The 7,657-nt window shown below is 44.1% G+C and overlaps 1 pseudogene; it reads right to left on the bottom strand.

The window, feature by feature from the left end:
* On the bottom strand, positions 1–7,048 carry LOC135718360 (uncharacterized; annotated as a pseudogene).
* Between the last annotated feature and the right edge of the window lie 609 nt (positions 7,049–7,657).

Below are 7,657 nucleotides of genomic sequence, written 5' to 3'. Positions count from 1 at the left end.
TCACAATGAATAAACCGTAATTGTGATGTTCAGGTCCCTGAACACTTCTGTCAGGATCTCCACCACCTTATGGAAGTCCAATTTATCTAACCCACACCCCAGCCGGGGAGTAGATACACTTGTTATTCCTTTTTTCTCACACCAATCTCTCATGCATCTGAGGCTGTTGGTAAAATTCTCATATGTTGGTAAATCAGTACAGTTTTGTTTGGTTATTAAATGAAAAATCAGTCTGCCGTCGTCCTCATGAGTAACTGCACATTCACCTGTGTGTTTGTTTTGACTTACAACCTTTTGTATTCCGTACTTTGCCTTGAATTGTACGGCTATACCTGCTCCATATGCACAATCTGCACTAACACAGTGTGCTAAAGGCTCTGTTATTGGACTGGAATAAAGGTCACCTGTTTTGTACAAAATTTTACAAACTGTTTGTTGGCTTTGTTGTTGATGTTGTGTTGGTGTTACCAATGTTGTTGGTTCAATTTCTCTCTGTTCTCTCTGTTCTGTAGCACTTGTAGCACTTTCACCATCAACACTCTCCCTCTCTTGGACCTGAGTCCTCAGGTCCACCCCTGTATCTGTCAGAGACCTAGAAGGAGAATCACATGGAACACAAGAAGAGAGATGGAACCAGGTTTCGCATTTTCCCTGTAGCTGCACACAATGTGACGTTCTGGCAGTCACTCTGAGCGGTTTGGACCATCTGGGTTCGTTCCACTTCCTCCTGAACACCTTCACTCTCACCCAATCAGCCTGGCTAGGGGCTGGGTCGTTGTCCCAGTCCCGTTGTCTGGTAGCCTGGCAGGAAAAATGTTTAATCAGAGCAGTTAGTTTGTCAAAATAAGCAGCATGAGTTAATGGCAGGATTGGGTCCTGCACCAAGGCATTCCTTGGGCCTGGAAACTGTCGACCTGTAAACAATTCAAAAGGTGTGAAACCAGAAATCCTGTTAACAGAAGAACGGATAGACATTAATGCAATTGGTAATGCATCCAGCCATGTTATTTTTGTCTGTGCACAGATTTTGGCAAGTTTCAATTTCAGGGTCAGATTCATTCTTTCAACTTTTCCCTGGCTTTGTGGGTGATAAACAGCCCCAAAGCTGTGGGTCAAACCCAATGCCTGCTCAACCTGTCTGAGATGTTCATTTTTGAAGTGACTTCCATTGTCAGATCTCACACGTCTGGGGAAACCATGGTTAGGGATGTAATGATTTATCAAACATTTGATGACAGCTGTGCTGTCTTCTCTGCCTACCGGATAGGCCTCAGGCCAGGCAGTGAACGAGTCGACGATCACCAAAACATATCTTTTCCCTCTTACTCGAGTTATCATGTCAGTGAAATCAATAATGATTTCATCCCCAGGTCCTGTTGTGATTGGAAAATACCCTCTCTGGGGCTTAACCGTGGGCTTCACATTATGTTCACAGCACACTTCACAAGATCTGATGTAATTGGCCACCATAGACGTCAAAAATGGATGCCACCAATACTGAAGATCACGTAACATCTGTTTGTCAGATACATGACTCGCTGTGTGCACTTGTTTAAACAATGAGTCACAAGGTGACATGGGCATGGCAGGTCTCCCATCCGGGGCCTGCCACAGGCCGTCATCGGCACGGACAGCACCATGGTCTCTCCAAGCATTCTTTTCATCAGGTGAGGAACCAGCTTGTTCCTTTATCAAATATTCACGAGTGAAACGTGGTAATATGTCTGATTTTGTTTTGTCTGAGGTCACAACAAATTGTGTGGCTGTGTACCCGGCAGCATTTTTGGCAGCGCAATCAGCAGCGTCATTTCCACGAGCAATAACTGAGTTTGCTTTAGCATGTCCCTGGCATTTCACCACAGCCACTTCATTGGGTATCATCAGAGCCTGCAATAGGTCTCTGGCTTCGCTAGCATGAGTTATAGGCCGGCCTGTTGTTGTAACAAATCCACATCTCTGCCACACAGGCAGCTCTACATGTACAGCTCCTATCACATATGCAGAGTCACTATAAATAGTTACCCTCTCTTCACCAGCATAGTGCAAGGCTTTGGTTACAGCTATCATTTCAGCTCTCTGTGCTGACTGCTTACCCTCCAATTTACCACTCACTCTAGTCACAAAATCACCCTCAACCTGTTCAACCACAGCAAACCCTGCCTTTAATGTACCATCTGATGCCCTGAAACAACAACCGTCTGTGAACAATGTCATTGCTGGTGGGGGAGTTGGCAGCGGTACTGCAAAGAGGCCGTCTCTAATTTTGCTGGCTTTCTCAGTTAACGGTATGCAATCATGAGGCTCTCCTTCAGTGATTAAGTCAGCCATGTTAACACCTTCATGCACATATGTGACGTTGGGGCTAGCCAAAATCTTGGCCAGCTTTCTTTGCCTGAGAGGTGAGAAAGTGAAAGCAGTTGAATTGACAAATGACATTACAGAATGAGTAGTGAGAATGGTCAACGGGTGACCCATTACAATGAGATGTTTTTGTTATCAATTTGGCTAACCCTGCCGCGTAGCGAGCACATGCTGGCTGTCTCTGCTCAATGGGGTCCAACAAAACACTACTGTACATCAAAACCTTTCTTCCCCCTGTTGTTTTCTGATATAACACACCATGGGCACTGTTTTGAGTTTCAGATACATCCAGGATGAATGGTTTGGCATAGTCTGCACAATTAAGATGAGCTGCCTGCGATAACTGTGCTTTTAGTGAAATGAAAGCTGATTCTGCCTCTGGGGTCCACATTAACTCTGCCCTTAGGTTTTTCATGCCCTGTTCTCTCACTAATTCTCTTAAAGGTGCAGTAGCAGACACATACATGGGTATATAGTGTCTGCTGAAGCCAGTCAGGCCTAAAAATGACAACATGTCTTTCACAGTCTCTGGTCTTGTGTGAGACATGATGCTTTGTCTCTGTTGTGGTGTCAGTGTGGAGCCCTGTGCCGTTACCATCCTACCCATAAAAGTGACGCATGGTCTGCATATCTGCAGCTTCTCCCTGCTCACCTTGAACCCTGACCTGTGTAGCTGTTGTAACACAAGTTTTGTTGCCTCCATACACGTTTCCATGGATGTGGCTGCTAGCAAAAGGTCATCAACATACATAATCAGCACACATCCCATTGGCATTTCACATTTACGTAATTCAGTTTGTAATACCTGATTGAAAATGCCAGGTGATAAAACAAAACCCTGTGGCAAACGGTTATAGGTGTACTGGCGCCCCCTATAGGTGAATGCAAGACATGGTTTGCATTCATCAGCTATAGGGATGCAGAAAAATGCATTTGCTAGATCAATGCGCGTAAACCACTGATGTGCAGGTGATAAATTTGATAGAGCAACATATGGGTTGGGTACATTTGGTGTTCCAGTCTCCACCAAACTGTTAATGGCTCTCAGGTCATGTACTAGCCTATACTTGTTTGTACCGGGTTTAGGTACTGGAAAGATGGGCGTGTTCCATTCAGAACTTGCCGGAGTTAAAACTTGTTTACTCAATAAACCCTCCACTGTGGCTCTAACTCCCTCTTCTGCATCTGGTTTGTTTCTGTACTGGGGAACCCACACTGGTACTGTGTTAGAGAGTTTAAATGTGACAGGAGTGATATTACAAAACCCTACATCTGTTGGGCCCTGTGACCATAAGTCATGCGGCATACTTCCTATCATCTCCTCTGTCCCTTTGCCATCTGTGTTTTCTCTGCCATGGCTTCTAGGTAGCTGTTCATGCTTCAAAATACCTACGTCTTCTGTGTGCTGCCTAATCCAATAAGCATCTTGCCTTTGGGAAAACCACACCCCTTTCATGTTTGTCTCCACCCAATCAGTGGCAGCCATTAATCTTTTTATCATGCTGCCTAGCTCCCTAGCCTCATGATTTGGGTGTAACGCAAGTGAGATGTGTGGTGCGGCTGTGTCTGCCATTTTGTACCATTCTTTTTGTTCTTCTGTTAAGATGATTGGAGCTGCCACGCCCTGATTCCCTATCATAATACCATTACCCACTAATCTCCATTTAGTTCCCTCAATAGATTGAAACAATTCCTCATAGGGGGTGGTATCAAACCTGTCATAAAACATAGTACAATGTAATGGGTCTATAGGTGGTAGAAATAGGGCTATGTCTTGTATCCAGGGCTTATATGTGTTGTATAGGGTCACTACACTGTTACTAGACATTTCATCTTCCCAGTCTGTTTCTAATTCTGCCCAGTAGATGTCAACTAATTCCTTATATTTTCCCCCCACTAGCATCCATTGGTTTCCTGTTTCTGTTGAACCCAGTGAACAATTTATGGTATTTCCATCCGGAAACCCAACTATGACACCGTCCGGTGAACATAGTATGCTAGCACCTAATTTAATTAGTAAGTCCCTACCAAGTAAAGGAATAGGTGCATTGGAAGAATACAGAAATGCATGTGAAACAGATTGGTTAGCTACTGTGGTTGGTAAATGTTTAGTTAATGGCCACTTTTCAATTTCACCAGAGAAACCCATCACATCCACCGTTTTACTACTAAGATGTTTTGGCTCTATGGTGCCTTTAGTTACGGTGGAGTATGTAGCTCCAGTGTCCACTAGAGCTTTTAGTGGTGTAGCGTTTACCACTATTTTCATGAGAGGCTCAGCCATTCCCCTCATGGTGGTTTCCTGTGTGCCCCGTCATTCCTCCGCCCCACCCCCTTGGCCCCATGTTGGGTGCATAGGTGCCATTAAATTTGGTTGTGGGAGGTTGTGCTGTCTAGGTGACCCCCTGCAATAGCCACCAGCTCCACGGCCGGCCCCACCTCCTCGGGGACCCCATCCCCCCGCAGGTGGTCCATTGTGTGAGCTAGCACTGGAATTTTGGGCCCGTGACCATGTTATGGAACAATCACGTCCCCAATGACCCTCCTGTCCACACACATAACATGTATTCCTTCCAATTCCACCATAACCACCCCTACCTGCTCCACCCCTACCCCTTGGGCCTCCCCTATTTTGTTGATACCCTCCCCATGGGTTTCCTCTATATGGTGGTCCTGTATATGGGTCTTGTGGGCCATTGGGATATGAATTGGGGTATTGGGTAGTTTGTGGTGCATTAGGTGTACCTGTGGTGGTGTCTGGTTGGGCCTGCTGTGGCATTTGCTTCTTCTTTGTGTTTGTTTGTTTGGCCTGTTCTAGCTGCAGTTTTAGGAGCTCATTTTTTATTTTATCTACCTCAGCTAGCTCTTTACTTGATTTTTCAAGGGCTCTATCCGTATGATATATGAGATGTCTCTCCCATACCTCATTTGTCGCTGCGGGGATGTCTGGGTTGTTTTCCATGATCTGCTTAACACTGGGTGGGGCACCTGCCATTACTGCTGACCTAAAGACATCCCTGGTGACCGGGTTGTTAATACCGTTCTCTTCAGTTAGCTGTTCCCATTCAGCTGTGCATCTGAAATAATATGCTGCACCTGTCTCATCCGGTTTGATTTTAAATTTAATATTTTGGTATACGGTTGGTGAAGTAGGAAACTGAGCCCTCAGAGCCTTGCCTATTGCAGTGCTCACAGTGGTATATGGCGTGTCATTGTCATGCAATATTATATTGGCATTTTGTTCAAAATCTTTTACTTGTGCATTGGTCAGGATCTGACCTAACAGGCATCTGATGTCACCCAAAGCCAGCATTGTGCCATGACATAGCGTGGTTAATTTATTTAACCATCTGCCGCCACCACTGGTGATAGGTGGGATTTTACTCATAATGGCAGTTAAATCACTATGAGACCAAGCTTGGTATTTGTCACCACCCGATTTAGCTATCAGAGGCATGTTATTACTGGCCAACTGGGAATATGGGCCTGACCTTGCTGGCTGTTCTGACCTCATTGGCTGTTCTTGTTCCATCATCCATGCCTGGAAAACCTCATCCATTGCTACGTCTACCCTACTCTTGTCTTTGGATCTGCTGCTGCTCGCTGGCCCATCATATGGTTCTCCTGCAGGCTTTCTTAACCCCTTTTTCTGTCTACCTGGCCCACTACCTTGTGGTATAGATGCCCTTGCCATTGGAGGTGAGCCCTGTGTTATGATTATTTTGCCCTCTATTTTCACATCCATTGGCATGCTTACCTCAGTCTCGGTCTCGTGTGGGTTATTAGCTAGTGTTGACGTGTTTGGTCTTCCTGGTGTTGGTACCAGTCGTTTGTATGAAGAAACACTAACTACACTTTCATCTTCACTTTCAGAGTCACTTCCTCCCTTATCATCATTGTTGTGTCTGTGCCTGTTGCTATTTTCCCCTCCATTATTACTCTGGTCAACTGGTTGTGTTACACTATTTTCACTCAGAGCCCTTTCATTTACACTCCCTGTTTCACTGATGGCCCTTTTGTTTGCCATGTCTTGTTTTAAAATTATGTTTCTTAATTGTACTAACTCATTCCTAAGACCATTTAATTCCCCCATGTCTATGTCCAATTCACCTCCATTCACTTGCATCATTGGCTGCTGCATGGGAATTACAACAGATTCCTTCTCATAAGGAGGAGGTGTATGAAGGGAGGGGTACAGTGGTTTTACTTGAGGAGGTGTTGTAGGCGGAGCTGTGGGTGGAACGGGGGGTATTGGCTGAGCGCTTCCTAGTTCTATTTCCTTTTGCTTGGCAGCAGCACCACTGTCAACTTCCCCTTTCTTCTTACTAATGGCCTGAGCTGCGGCTGTTACCAACGCCATTCTGGTCCACATTCTCAATTCTTTTTCTAAGTCTTTAATCCTTTTTCCCTTTCCATACCATTTACCTTTACCCTTCACTTCATTGATTTTGTTCACAATTCTTTGTTCCATAGCAAAAATAATCGGCGCTAATGGAACCCTTTTTTTCTCTACTGGTTCCCAACAATTCTCATCTCTCAATATTTTCCAGCCCAATTCAACCTCTTTTTGTCTTTTCTTAACATCTTTTGGGTCTGTCTGGGCCACCATAAGTTTAATCACCTTTTGCCATTGCACATATACTGGTGGACAACCATATTCATCACATTCTTTCTGAAATTCAGCCATTTTTCATACGATTTTCATAAAATAACAACTTCACAGCAATATGTCAAAGCAATACATCAAAATTTCACCACACGATTAATCACAAAAACTCAAATTGGACAACTCAAACCAGCAAATCAATTTGAACAACTCAAAGTAAACGATAAACAAAGAATTTACGGAACTTTCATCCGAGGGACTTTAACCCACTTGGTACTTTATAATGTCTAATACATTAATGGACTCCAACCATACATTACATTTACGGGACTCTAACCCGAGGGCCTCCAACCCAAACTTATTACTTTATAATGTCTAGTTCATTAAAGGGCCTCTAACCCAATCTTACATTTACGGGACTTTAACCCAAGGGCCTCTGACCCAAACTTATTACTCTCATTCTTTTAAGTTTTTCAGTCTGATCTTTTATTCAATTATTTATTACTTTCAGTTTGGATCTCCTTATCAACACAATCAATTTGGTATATGTCCAACAGAATTTGATAAAACAGGTTTCTGCTTACCTTTGTTTAAAAGACCGGTCTTTTGTGTTGAAATGGAGTCCTCCCTTACTCGCCCTTAGGCAATTCGAAACTTCTCTTAATCTCCTTTTCCCTCCAACAACGTCGG

This window comes from Paramisgurnus dabryanus, chromosome 10, assembly GCF_030506205.2.
Source record: "Paramisgurnus dabryanus chromosome 10, PD_genome_1.1, whole genome shotgun sequence".
NCBI classification, from domain to species: Eukaryota; Metazoa; Chordata; class Actinopteri; order Cypriniformes; family Cobitidae; genus Paramisgurnus; species Paramisgurnus dabryanus.
This window is presented reverse-complemented; position numbering and strand designations above follow the sequence as displayed.